General features: G+C 42.2%; 1 long non-coding RNA gene across 2 annotated transcripts in view; it reads left to right on the forward strand.

Moving 5' to 3' along the window:
• LOC103248471 (uncharacterized) overlaps positions 1-14,547 on the forward strand; it is an 88,450-nt gene that overhangs the window by 24,192 nt on the left and 49,711 nt on the right. For both annotated transcript variants that reach the window (XR_012094593.1, XR_005242728.2), the window contains exon 4: positions 5,336-5,417. This is a non-coding gene — a long non-coding RNA (uncharacterized lncRNA). The remainder of the gene's footprint in view (positions 1-5,335; positions 5,418-14,547) is intronic.

Below are 14,547 nucleotides of genomic sequence, written 5' to 3' on the forward strand. Positions count from 1 at the left end.
ATAAAATATAAATCTTTGTATTTCAAATGTTGGCATAAAATCCAATAGTTAAAGTAGTTCTAGTCTTATATTCACACACGCACACACACACACACATATTCTTATCTTCTGATTTGTTGCAGCAAGGATTAGACAGCACTTGCATAGTAACGTGGGTTAAGGTGGCCCATGAAGACACCATCAGAAGGACACCCTTGGAGAAGGTGACCCATTTTGCCAATCTCCATCAACATTATTGTATTTCAGAGCAAATAACTTCATCTTCTTTCTCTTAGACTTATTCTTCTTGGGAGCATGATAAGATGACTTCTTAGCACCATGAAGCCTCAACAGCAAAAGAGGCCTTTTTTTGAATTTTATAATCAGACATTGGTAATCCATCTTCCAGTTGCCAGCAAAATCAACCCCTGTTGATTGGAGGAATCTTAACTTTCACATTTTTTATTGTATCTGTGGATTCAACCTTGAGAATAATAGTCTTTCTTGTTAGGGCTTTCATGAAAGCCCTCACAAGACGCCCAAACTGCATCTTGGCAGTGTGGGTCTGTGGATCTGAAAGGAAGATTCAGTTCTGATGAAGTTTACTCAAATTTATCTGAAGCTGAATTGAAGCTGGGTTATTGCAGGAAAAGGGAATAAGAGGTCTAGCATCACAACTAGGGTTCTTACTTAAAGACTCGGAGGAAACAATCATCCCTGTAATGAGACCACCCTGACTTAGTCACCTGGACTATGAGAAGAATCAGTTGAAGCTGTTCTGAAGGAAGCAGAGACTCTAAGAGAACCTCCTTCTCACCCAGTGCCCACAGATTCTGCAGCCTGGCCAGCGCTCACAGGGGCAAGCTGGAGAAAAATGGAACAGAGGACACCTCCCCCAAAATGAGACTTTTCTACAGAAAGAGGAGGAGGCACATGCCCCCTCTCTGAAGTGATCCATGGTAACCTTATTCCCAGATGCACGCACACACACACACACACACACACACACACACACACACACAGCCCTGATAAAGCCCTTGGACTCTTTCAGGCAAAAGACTTAGAAAATTTTCTGTCTCTGTTAGCCACGTTTAAGCTTGACTATTAGTGACAGAAAAACCCAGCACTGCGGTGGCCTAAACTAAATTGAAGTTTATTTATCCCATAGGCATAGGCTGTCCTAAACTGGTTTGTCAGTTCTACAGTGATCAGGAAGCCAGACTCCATGCCTCTTGTTTCTCTCCATCTTCAACATGAAGCTTCTTTCTGCCTTTTGGTCCAAAAGGGCTGCTGAAGCTCCAGCCATTATGCTCACATTCTAGCCAGTAGAAAAAAGGAGGGGGAGGAGTTGGGATCTCTCTAAGAGCTCTGCCCAGAAATCACATGTTCCAATTACACGTACCATACCCTTTTGATTTGTCTTTTGAGTTAGTCAATTGACCACACCTAGTAGCCAGGGAGGCTGGGACATATGGTCCTTATTCCACACAGCTATTTGCCCAGCCAGTAATCAGAGAATACACATTAGCATAAGAGGAGAACGTGGCAGTCTCTGCCACACCCTGCAAAACTAACCACAAAATTTGCAGCAAAGAAGAGTTATGAAAATAAAATATCCAGCTGTGAGTGTGAACAGAAAGAGCTTGAACCCTTGAAGTTCACCTGCTTCGTGCATTTTCTCTCTTATTTGACCTTACCCCACCTGAGGGCACACAACTTCATCTTTGAAATTTAGACTCAGGGGGTGCGACACCTCCTTTCCTTCTTTGTCTCTAGCATGAATTGGCTCTCCAAGCATTTTCCAAGAACTTTATTAAATATAGTACTCAGGCATAAAAAGAAGAAAATAAGGAAAATGCCAGATGCTCAGAAACTTACAATTTATATGATTGGATCTTAAGGTAACTGCTTTCTGTTTCCAAAAGGCAGGCACAAATATGCAAAAATCATGATAGAGGCTTTGTTCCTCTTAGCTGCTCTCAGGTCTCAGGTAGAGGGGAGCAGCTTTACTCTTTTCTGGAACAAGGCACATGACCATTTTCAAACTCTGCCATCCCCCTGTGCTCAACCATTTCCATCTGTCTTTGTGCTCAGGGGCAGGCTTGGTGAGCCTTCAGTTCTGGTGACTAGCGGTAAACACTTCCTGTCTGTGCAGGGGATGATCTTGTCCCTTCACGTCCACAGGGCAGCTGGGCTTTTGTGTCACACTAAGTAGTGTATCTTGGAGATCTTTTCATCTCAGCCCCTATAGATCAAATTCATCCTCTTTGATGGTTCCATAGATATTGCATTGTGTGTATAACTTCAGTTTATTTAACCAGACTCCTATTGCCAAATGCTTTAACATTCCTATAGTAGAATTATATCTTTATTGATTGACTTTTGAACGGGGTAACAGCCGGTGTTTAGAGGGGGATATAATGGAAAGAGCAGGTCTTGGACAACTTCTCCCATGTCACAATATTTTGAAGGGTGGCTTCATCTAAGAATCTTGAATGAAAATAATTCAGTAAATTACGGGCGAGAAATGAACTCTTCTAAATCTGCTGGAGGCTAGAAACAGATTCATTGGTGTCCTTGGGATCAGAGAACAGTATAGAGTCAATAACTTGAAAACTGGGTTCATTGAAACAACAGGGGCTGGTCCACAAACTTTTAAAGTTCATACCTTAAATCAACACCTTGGCCTCTAACACTCAGCTGCTTGATGCAAAAAGCAGAGGTGGACAACAGCAAAAATTCACACTTCAGAAACCAATAATGCCGAGAGAGCAAATGGCCATTTAGTTTCTCCACCAAACTTCCCTAATCCAGTTTGATTGTTCTTAAATAGCATTGACTTAACAGTTTGTAAAGTAAATACCCTTCCAGGTTTTTGGGAACCCTTGCCTCTCAATTATGTTTGACTTTGTTTTCCTCCCAATTGGTGGCCTCCTCCTGCCTCACTGAGAATTCAGCTATTCTGTTCTTTTACTGTCAAAATTTGCTCTCAAAAAGATGCAAAAACTCATTCACGTTATAATTTAAGTTGATATCTAAGTGATATCAGGTAGGAAGGGAAACTGGCATATATACACATATACTATATGTATGTGTGTGTGTGTGTGTGTATGTGTGTGTGTGTATGTGTGTGTGTGTGTGTGTATATATATGTATATATTTTTTTAGCAGCATCTCTCTCTGTCACCCAGGCTGGAATACACTGCTGCGATCTTGGCTTACTGCAACTTCTGCCTCCTAAGCTCAAGTCATCCTCCCCCTTCAGCCGCCTGAGTAGCTGGGACTACAGGCATGCACCAGCATGCCTGACTAATTTTTAAAAATTATTATTTTTTTTGGTAGAGGTGGGGTTTTGCCATGTTGCCCAGGCTGGTCTTGAACTTCTGGGCTCAAGTGATCCTCCTGCTTCGGCCTCCTAAAGTGCTTGGATTACAGGGATGAGCCACCACGCCCGGCCTGTATATATATTTTAATTTAGATTTTTATTATAGGAATTTTAAATATACACAAAAATAGAGAGAAAATATAATGAACCCATGCATACCCACCGGCTTCAACATTTATCAACAGTCTATCATTTTTGCTTCCATTCTTCACTTATTTCCCCCTATACTTTTTTTTCTGTGTTATTTTAAACGATTTCCTACAAATACGGGAAGGTATATTTGACGGGAATAAATGGGAAACTTAGTAGGGCAGTGGCTGGAAGGGGGTGCAAAGCTGCAGGAAAGATTCTCGGATTGGGTTGCGACGCCTGCCACGAACGTAGAGGAGGAGGCAGGGGCAAGCGCCACGCACCTCCCACGTACCACCTGCTTTCAGTAGAAGGAATTAAACTCTTACTCTAATATTTTAGGCATTTACAGCTGGCAGGGGAGAATGTTTTGGAGGAAAGAGGGCTTTTCATGCTCTGATCACTCCTGGGAGGCAGTTGCCTCTTCCTCTACCATCCGCTTTGTATCACTTTTCCAACTACTTGATATGGTTTGAACAGAGTGGCTGTGAGTGGCAGCGGCACACACGGCTTGCGGTGGTGAGTCTCTGTGGAAGGGAACAAAGCCAGGCAAGGCTCCAGGTGACAGCCTGCCTGTCACTGCATAAGAGAAGGGAACAGCAGAGCTTGCCATTTGGAGGGATCGTGGGCTTCCAGCCTCCTGCAGGACGGTCAGCAGCTGTCAGTGGTATCCAAACTGCACTTTCTGCACAAAATGAAGATGTCACAGGAACAGAAGGAAATGCCAGTCAGTTGTCCTTTGATTTGCTAGTTTACTCCAGCAGCAGTATCAGTTTTGTCCCCAAAACTCTTTTCTGGCAAAGCCCACAGGGCCCAAGAACAGCTTTTATTCTGCGTGTGCTGGAAGCCAGGAGGAAGCTTTCTGTGTGTGTGTGCGTAGGGGGTGTGGTGTGGGTGGGAAGGAGTGCAGGGGGAGGTTCGAGGGCTTGTAGGGCTGGGCAGAGTGGCATCTTTGGAAACTGCTGCCATATACCCCTCACGTGTTAGGCTGTGTGTTCGAGAAGGGTCTGCAGAATTAGTTGGCTATTTGAGGAACAGGTGTTCTTGGGGTGGATTTGCTGGCATCGGTTAGATGGCAGGATGGTTCAGGTTCACTGTTGAACCTGACAGGATGGCAGGAGCCCAGAGGGGCCTCAGGAGGGTTCCCAGGCTGTGCAGATACGTTCATCGCGTCCTGGCGGCATTCATGTGCCGCCCACACAATATGAAGGGCCTTTAGGAGAGAGAAACTGTTCACAGTGAGGTCTGCTATTGGCCACATGGGCCTTGCTTGAGTCTGGTGAGCTTTTTTTAGTGTTAGGGAATTCGTGAAGACTATCATCTCTGGCTTGACCTAAACAGAGGCCACAAGCCCTCTACTTCAGCATTTTCTAAAGTGTATTCTGCTAAGTACTAATTCAGTGGAATTAGGGTGGGTAGGAGATGTTTGTGTGGGACAGCACTCCACCCATTCTGTGGATGGAGAGTGGGTGGAAGAGTTCCATGATGAAGTCAATTGGGAAATTGTGGGCTGAACAGGCCTGTTTGCGGCAGGACTTCTCAGGACCTTTATTACACCAGGGTGCATTGTGACTTTCTAAGAGAGGGCTATCATAGGTTGCACTCCTACTGTTTGTTTAGCTATAGAGCCCTTGCTACAAGCGTTTCACCAAACATACTTTGGGAAATAGAGTCTTACTTGAATGAAGATTCATCCTGCTGATTTTTCTAAGTCATCAACACCAAAAGACTCAAAATCTATACTTCTCTCAACTAAACTAGAAATAGTTTGATATTTATATTGTTATAAGCTCTTACCCAAAGAGTGTTGAAACTTGAATTGATTTTATATTTCCTTTCCAGATTATTAAAAACTCCAATTTATGTCTGTGTAACTCAACGTGGGAGCCTGGAACCATGTTTACTCTTCTGATGACCCTGAAAGGTAGGCATCTGCAATTTACAGATGGGGGCACAAAAGCTCCAAGAGATTTAGTCATTGGCTCAGGATCTTGCAGCTGGTAACAGATGCGGACGTGGGTTTGTCTAGCTTTTCTCTCAGCAGGTGAAGGAAGGGCAGGTTTTCCTTGCTTGGTGTCTGTCTCGCCCATAAGAATATCAACACCTTCCATGAGGGCAGTGACTTTGTTTCGTTCACTTCTGTATCTCCAGTGCCCAGCACACAGTAGGTTCTCTGAACGTGTTTATTCAAGGAAGGAATTACTGTTTTCTCATCTATGCAATAAATATGCATGAAATGTCTCTTCTACGTCCCCAAGAATGCGGGTCTGAGAAAGTGCCACTGAAAACACAGACTTGGTGAGGCCATGTCAAACAATAAAGCCAAGCTGTTTTGGGGCACAGAGAAAAAAGAGTTCACTTTGTGGGAGTTCTGGAGTGCTGTCTCTGAATCCTGACTTCTTTTAAAGTTAAGAGAAAGAAGAAAAGAATATTAAGTACACGCGCCTGGGGAAAAATCATTAAAATAGTACAGAAAGGTATGAAATAAAACATAAGTCTTTCTCTTCACCTCCATTGCTAGTCCTGTTCTTCACTTGACTTTCTTGGGGGGAGGAAGTGTTGGTGGTGGTTTTGTCCATAACTCAAATAATATGCTTACATTTGCATTTCTTGATTCATCAATATGAAGCAGTAGCTATTGACTCCTCTCTATGATAGAGGAGGTATGTATCTCCCCAACTTCTGTCTGCCCATTTTTGTTATATTTTTATTCTTCTATATATTTTCTCTATAATTTAAAATAATGTGCCTAAACCATCGTTCTTTAATGCATTAACTTAGTATGTCTTGTTTCTCTATCATGTAATGTAAGGAAATTAACTCCATGTTGCCACCTTTCTCTTCCCCCCAGTATTGGTCAGCGTTAACTTTACTTTTATGTTGTCAAAGCGTAGAACATTGACACTTCATATTGTACCCACAACTAGTCCCTTTCATGCTTTGTTTATATGCAAGTTGATGCTGAAAATTGAAAATCAATACATGGCTTTAACAATACTGGGATTTGGTAAAGATTATTCGCTGCAGAACCAGAACAGTGTTTGGCTTTATGGAGGAGATGCAATCCTATGTTCTGATGTAATCTTTGCTGTCCAAAGGAGGTTGTTCCAAGCATCAAGGTAAACAGAATCTTGCTGTATGATAACAATTCTTCAATATAATAACTCATTTTCAATCTGGAACATGAGTCTCATTCTGGAATTTATAATTGTGTGTGTCTGTTTTCTGGTTGACATGCCTTCATCATGTTACTAAGAATTTCCAACTTCTTAATCATTCTATTTGGAAAGTGGCCAATTTGAAACAGACTTTCCAGCTGTGTCATCCTGAACTTTTTTGATGCACTCTTTAGTTCCACCATTTGCTAGGTCCCACTTCTTTCTTTCTTTGGTTTGAGGGACTGAGTAAATAAATGGATAATAGCCAAACCATATTAAGAAACAAAACACTGACTCACAAACTGCAGCAACTATCCGAGGAAACCAATCCATTATCTACAGTAACCAGCCCAAGAAGCCAGCTTATTATCTATAAGTCAGATGTATAGTAAGTCAGACCACTGTCTCCGGCACTCAGCCCAAGAAGCCTAACAATAACCTCAGAAGCAATGGGTCTCCAACAGTCAGGACTTGATTAATATCTGACAACATCCCTAGTCTTTGTCTCTGCTTCCAATTTGGGATCAACCAGACAAAGCCAGATACGCACCTGTAATCAATCCTGTGGGAGGCTGAGCTTCTCGTTAGTGCACCTGCGACCTCCCCATGCCGACAGCCTCCAATCAGGGCATACCCGAAACCTTTCCTTTTTTCCACTATACAGCTTTCCCATTTCTCTGCTTGTTTTTGAGTCTCGCCAAAATGCAATGGATGGCGGCTGACTCTTTTGCTCGAGCAAGCTCTGAATAAATAGCCTTTGCTTGTTCTCATTTGGTTGGTGCTTGTTTATTTCCACAGCTTCTTTTTTGTTTGTTTGCTTTTCTGGAGCATATCCTCAGGCAACTTTTTTTTTTTTTAGGTAAAATTTCTGGATCTTGGCAGGTCTGAAAATATCATTATTTTTGTCCGGTTCCTTGGGTGGCTTCTGGGTTCAAAATAACTTAACTCAAAATTTTGTAGGAATTGCTTCACTGTCTCCTAGCATCCAGAATTGTTGTTGAGAAGATGATCAATCTTTTGTAGGTTAAACTGCTTCCTCCAGTGGTTTTAGAAACTTTCCCTTTTCCATGTACTGAAACCACATGAGGATATTTATGTCTAAGTAGGAGTCTTTTGAGAATCATCTTGCTTAGTACTTGGTGGGCCTTTTGGCATAGGGACTTGAAATATTTATTTGATTCTTTTCTCCCTTCCTTTCTCTTGGTTCTTTCTCTCTGTCTCAACTTCTATGAGATAGTATAGGCTCTAATTAATCTTCTATGTCTCTAATTTTTTCCTTCATACAATTTTTGTCTTTTTACTTTCCATGTTAGAATATTTTCTTGTATTTCTTCTTCAATAGTTATATATAACTATTCAGGTTCAAGACCAGCCTGGCCAACATAGTAAAATCCCATCTCTGATAAAAATACAAAAATTAGCCAGGTGTGGTGGCATGTGCTTGTACTCCTAGCTACTTGGGAGGCTGAGGCAGGAGAATTGCTTGAACCCAGGACGTGGAGGTTACAGTGAGCCGAGATCGCACCCCTGCACTCTGGCCTGGGTGAGAGAGTGAGACTCTGTCTCAAAAAAATTTAAAAAATAAAAAATGAAATTGTCATTTTGGTGGATTTTGGGAGTGGTCTGCTTTGTTTACTCACCTTTCAATGGACTCAAGTGTGTTTTTTGGTCAGACTCAGAGTGGAAATAGAACAAAGATTCTCTGATTGAAGGCAAATCAATTCATCGTATATTTTATTGCCAACACCCCAAAGCAACCTGCAAGCCACAAATAGAGAACATAGGGCAAAGCGGCAAGAACATAGGGCAAAACAAGCAGGGCTGGAGGCCCTTTTGTCCTTTACTGTGTCCAAGTGATTTGGGTAGATGGCAGATCCTGAGGGAGTACACCTGTGGCCATGGGAGGTTTGCAGGATTCCGCCACAGTCTCACCGCTCTGAGGATGCTCAAATAATATTGCACAGAAACAGTGGGATTTGTTTGAAAGGGTACTTGGAGTTTATTTCACTCTCTCCTAGTTTCTTCCCCCAAGCAGAAGTCAGAGTTATGGTAACCTAGCTTTGGAATAACAAGTTATATATGTTTCTCAGACAATTAAAAAATATGTTCATAAACAGCTTTGCAGAGAAGGGGGAAAAAGAACTCTGCAGAAAAACTGGCTCGACCGTTTTGTGAACTGATTAGATAAAAGAAGACTCTGGTATTATTCCTTGTATATTATGCATAGACTTCGAGGAGAGAGAGAAGTCACTTCCTGGTGTCCAGTCTAGAGTGGCTGGGGTATTCTTCAGATTCTACAATGACAAAAGCTAAGGGACAGTGATGCTAAGATGTCAGACAGTGTCTGCAGCTTGTTTCAGCAGGAGCCAGTGGTCCTCACACTGTGACAGGGCATTGGTTCTGCAGGGATACCACATCTTTTCCTGTAGTGAGCCCACGTACGTGCCAGGGTCACACAGCCAGCAAGAGGTAGAGCTGGGATTTGAATCTAGGACTCTTTGATCTCACAGTGTGCGTCCTTTCTTCCACAGCATTGCCTTGCATCATTTCTTTAAAGAATTAAGCATCCATAAGGCAAGAATAATGTGCACATCAGCCATGAACATGGGTGGCAATAAACTGTAATCTGCCACTGTGGTTCAGGGAAAGGAGTGCTTGGTAGGGCTGAATGGAGTGTGTCCTGTCCACATTCCACCCCAGCCTCAGGGAGGCATGGGCCTAGCATAGTGCCAGTGTTCAGTCAGCATGTGCTGTTGAATGAACAAGCTGGGGCAGCCAGAAGAAGTTTTGTGGAAAAGGCAGGACTTGAGCTGGGCTTTGAAGTTGCATAGGTCTGGGAGGGCAGAGAGGGCAGAAAGAGCATCTCAGCGCCCAAGAAACAGGATAGAGCAGATTATGAAGGTGGGGGCAAAGAATGGGGTTGCAAACCCATGGCAGATCAACTGGAAGCAGCAGCAAAGGCCGAGTGACAGCAAGCCCTAAACATCAGTAACAGAGCCTGGAGAGGAAAGGATGAAGGCATCGATTCATGGGAAAGTTGTGCTGTCTTTAAATATGTAGCCATGAGGAAGATTGCTTGATTTCTGAAAATGAACAAAGTTAGCTAATCCAGTGAATTAATAATAAGAGCTATTTTACTGTTTCATTGCCATGACCACAGACTTTGCTAAGTGCTTTACATACATTACCTGAGCTAATCCTAACCTCTGTTTGTAAGGTAGATTCATTATCCCTGTTTCAAAACAGGGGGAAATGGAGGCTTTGAGAAACTCAGAGAGGTGAAGAAACTTGCCCCAAGTCACACAGCCAGCAAGGACAGGGCAAGAAGTTGAAGCCAGTTGTGTCTGCCTCTGAACTTCTCTTAATGGCCAGGGTTGACTGCTTCCCACAACAGATACATGTGGCTGATACTGCAAAAATGACAGTCCCTGGGTGAATGGGAGGCATGTCTGGCTGCTATGTCATCTGAGAGGCAGATTGGGGCAGGTTTCTAGGAAGTATAGGCTCACCTTGCCGAGGACCAGGTTGGCACAGTTTGACTGCTGTGCACTACGGCAGGGCACAGAGCTGATGCCCTCAAGGTCAATTCCAGCCACAATTCTCTGTGATTCTATGACTCAAAAGCTTGGAAACAACCTCAAAGGAGTAAATAGATGAGGGAACAAAGTATTTGCTCTCCTCTATTAAGCCTTGGCTGGGAGTATTTCTTCCACACTCCTTACATGCAAAATGCAGTTTTTGGGAGCAGATTAACATTTCAAACCACTTGGTACAATTAGACCGGAACACCTGGTTTTGCAATAATTCTCATTTTCTGTGCGTGCTGAGAGGTTTTTGAAATTCCCGTGCTCAGTGGATTACCCTAACGACTGGTCACCAGCTGTTACATTGGCATGTTGCACGACAATTTATTGCAGCTCCCCACAGGCATTTGGCAGAGGCCCCAGCAGAATCAGGTAGCAGGTTAATGCTGGTGCCTTCACTTCCCCCTGTCACGTGGGGCCCAGGATCCTCTTCAGTGATAAGTGGCTCAGGCTTAGGGGGACAGTATCAGCAGCTGGAGACCATGGAGGGCAGCAAGAAGAACCCTTCTTGCCTCAGCATCTGGGTTGATTAATCAAAGCCGAAGGTGTGGGCAGGGGGCAATTTGAGGATGGGAGTTTGAGAGATGTGTTGTCTATGAAACTGTACACTGCTCTGTGAGGCCTTAGCCACGCATCATTTTTTGTGGACTTTATACCAACATTATTGATGAAGAGAGCAAGTTTTGGAGTCTTTTTTAACAGCAACAATAATCCCCTCGCCCTTGCAAACAAACAAACATCTGGGATCTAGATAGAAAGATAGCAGACATTTATTGGTTTCCCTTGGGTGTCCTAACATCAAGCTGTCTTCCCCATTGCGTGTAATATTGCTGGGATGCAGGGCCTTGCCTGTGTCCTCAGAAACCAACTTGGGGAGGTTCTCTGTCCTGGCTCCTGACCTCAGGACATAAGCATGGGACTTGAGCCAGGCCAATCACACACTCCCTCCCAGGACTTTGAATCTGATGCCAGGACTTCAAAGATGCAAACAGAAAGGTGAAAGAAAGGATAATTAGCAATCATCCATGGGAGCCACGACAGCATCTGGCGGTGGCAGTACCCTGACAGATGTCCTTGCTAAAGTGTGGCCATATTACCTGCCCTCACATGCTTGGCTCATGGCACTTTCCAGGACTGGAGATCAGTTTTAGAAGACAGTTGTTGAGTCTAAGACCTCCTTAGAGTCATCCATGGCCATTGTCAAATAAAAAACAAATCTGGACTTAGAATAGATTTTATTGGAAGGAGTATTTCAAGGAGTGGGATAGGAAGAGACTATTGCGATAGGGAGAATGCTCTGAATGTAATAGAGTCATTCCCTTTTCTCCAACAGGGACATGTTCCAAGATCCCCAGTGGAGAGTGAAACTGTGGATAGTAGCAAACCCTATATATTTAATGATTTTTTTTCTATACGTACATATCTATGATAAATTTTAGCTTACAAATTAGGTACTGTAAGAGATTAACAATAGTAACTAATAATAAATAAATAAAAAGTAGAAAAATTATATCAATATGCTATAATAAAAGTTATGTGAATGTGGTCTTTCTCTCAAAATATCTTAGCGAATTGTACTCACTTTTTAAAAAATTATACTTTAAGTTCGAGGGTACATGTGCACAATGTGCAGGTTTGTTACATAGGTATACATGTGCCATATTGGTTTGCTGCACCCATCAACTCGTCATTTACATTAGGTATTTCTCCTAATGCTATCCCTCCCCCAGGCCCCAACCCCTTCGACAGGCCCCAGTGTGTGATGTTCCCTGCCCTGTGTCCATATGTTCTCCTTTTTCAACTTCCAACTATGAGTGAGAACATGTGGTATTTGGTTTTCTGTCCTTGTGATAGTTTGCTTAGAAAGATGGTTTCCAGCTTCATCCATGTCCCTGCAAAGGACACAAACTCATCCTTTTTCATGGCTGCATAGTATTCCATGGTGTATATGTGCCACATTTTCTTAATCCAGTCTATCATTGATGGACATTTGGGTTGGTTCCAAGTCTTTGCAATTGTGAATAGTGCCACAATAAGCATATACATGCATGTACCTTTATAGCAGCATGACTTATAATCCTTTGGGTATATATCCAGTAATGGGATCACTGGGTCAAATGGTGTTTCTAGTTCTAGATCCTTGAGGAATCACCACACTGTCTCCCACAATGGTTGAACTAATTTACACTCCCACCAACAGTGTAAAAGCATTCCTATTTCTCCACATCCTCTCCAGCATCTGTTGTTTCCTGACTTTTTAATGATTGCCATTCTAACTGGCATGAGATAGTACCTCACTGTGGTTTTGATTTGCATTTCTCTGATGATCAGTGATGATGAGCATTTTTTCATATGTCTGTTGGCTGCATAGATGTCTTCTTTTGAGAAGTGTCTGTTCATATCCTTTGCCCACTTCTTGATGGAGTTGTTTGCTTTTTTCTTGTGAATTTGTTTAAGTTCTTTGTGGATTCTGGATATTAGCCCTTTGTAAGATAGGTAGACTGCAAAAATTTTCTCCCATTCTGTAGGTTGCCTTTTCACTCTGATGATAGTTTCTTTTGCTGTGCAGAAGGTCTTTAGTTTAATTAGATCCCATTTGTCTATTTTGGCTTTTGTTGCCATTGCTTTTGGTGTTTTAGTCATGAAGTCCTTGCCCATACCTATGTCCTGAATGGTATCGCCTAGGTTTTCTTCTAGGGTTTTTATGGTTTTTGGTCTAATATTTCAGTCTTTAATCCATCTTGAGTTAATTTTTGTATATGGTGTAAGGAAGGTATCCAGTTTCAGCTTTCTACATATGCCATACTTTCTACCTAGCTATGGCTAGCCAGTTTTCCTAGCCCCATATATTAAATAGGGAATCCATTCCCCATTGCTTGTTTTTGTCAGGTTTGTCAAAGATAAGATGGTTGTAGATGTGTAGTGTTATTTCTGAGGCCACTGTTCTGTTCCATTGGTCTATATATCTGTTTTGGTACCAGTATCATGCTGTTTTGTTTACTATAGACTTGTAGTATAGTTTGAAGTCAGATAGTGTGATGCCTCTAGCTTTGTTCTTTTTGCTTAGAATTGTTTTGGCTATGCGGGCTCATTTTTGGTTTCATATGAACTTTAAAGTAGTTTTTTCCAATTATTTGAAGAAAGTCAGTGGTAGCTTGATGGGGATAGCATTGAATCTATAAATTATCTTGGGTGGTATGGCCATTTTCACAATACTGATTCTTCCTATCCATGAGCATGGAATGTTCTTCCATTTGTTTGTGTCCTCTCTTATTTCCTTGAACAGTTGTTTGTAGTTCTGCTTGAAGAGGTCCTTCACATCCCTTGTAAGTTGGATTCCTAGGTATTTTATTCTCTTTGTAGTAATTGTGAATGGGAGTTCACTCATGATTTGGCTCTCTGTTTATCTATTATTGGTGTATAGAAATGCTTGTGATTTTTGCTCATTGATTTTGTATCCTGAGATTTTGCTGAAGTTGCTTATCAGCTTAAGAAGATTTTGGGCTGAGATGATAGGGTTTTCTAAATATACAGTCATGTCATCTGCAAACACAGACAATTTGACTTCCTCCATTTCTTTCTCGTGCCTGATTGCCCTAGCCAGAACTTTCAACACTATGTTGAATAGGAGTGGTGAGAGAGCGCGTCTTTGTCTTGTGCCGGTTTTCAAAGGGAATGCTTCTAGTTTTTACCCATTCAGTATGATATTGGCTGTGGGTTTGTCATAAATAGCTCTTATTAGTTTGAGATACGTTCCATTAATACCTAGCTTGTTGAGAGTTTTTAGCATGAAAGGCTGTTGAATTTTGTCGAAGGCCTTTTCTGTATCTATTGAGATAATCATGTGGTTTTTGTCGTTGGTTCTGTTTATGTGATGGATTACATTTACTGATTTGTGTATGTTGAACCAGCCTTACATCCCAGGGATGAAGCCGACTTGATCATGGTGGATAAGCATTTTGATGTGCTGCTGGATTTGGTTTGCCAGTATTTTACTGGGGATTTTTGCATCAATGTTCATCAGGGATATTGGCCTAAAGTTCTCTTTTTTTGTGTGTGTGTATCTCTGCCAGGCTTTGGTATCAGGATGATACTGGCCTCATAAAATGAGTTGGGGAGGATTCCCTCTTGTTCTATTGATTGAAATAGTTTCAGAAGGAGTGGTACAAGTTCCTCTTTATATCTCTGGTAGAATTTGGCTATCAATCGGTCTGGTCCTGGACTTTTTTTGGTTGGTAGGCTATTAATTATTGCCTCAATTTCAGAACCTGTTATTGGTCTATTCAGAGAGTCCATTTCTTCCTGTTTTAGT

Source organism: Chlorocebus sabaeus, chromosome 1 (genome assembly GCF_047675955.1).
Source record: "Chlorocebus sabaeus isolate Y175 chromosome 1, mChlSab1.0.hap1, whole genome shotgun sequence".
Lineage (NCBI taxonomy): Eukaryota > Metazoa > Chordata > Mammalia > Primates > Cercopithecidae > Chlorocebus > Chlorocebus sabaeus.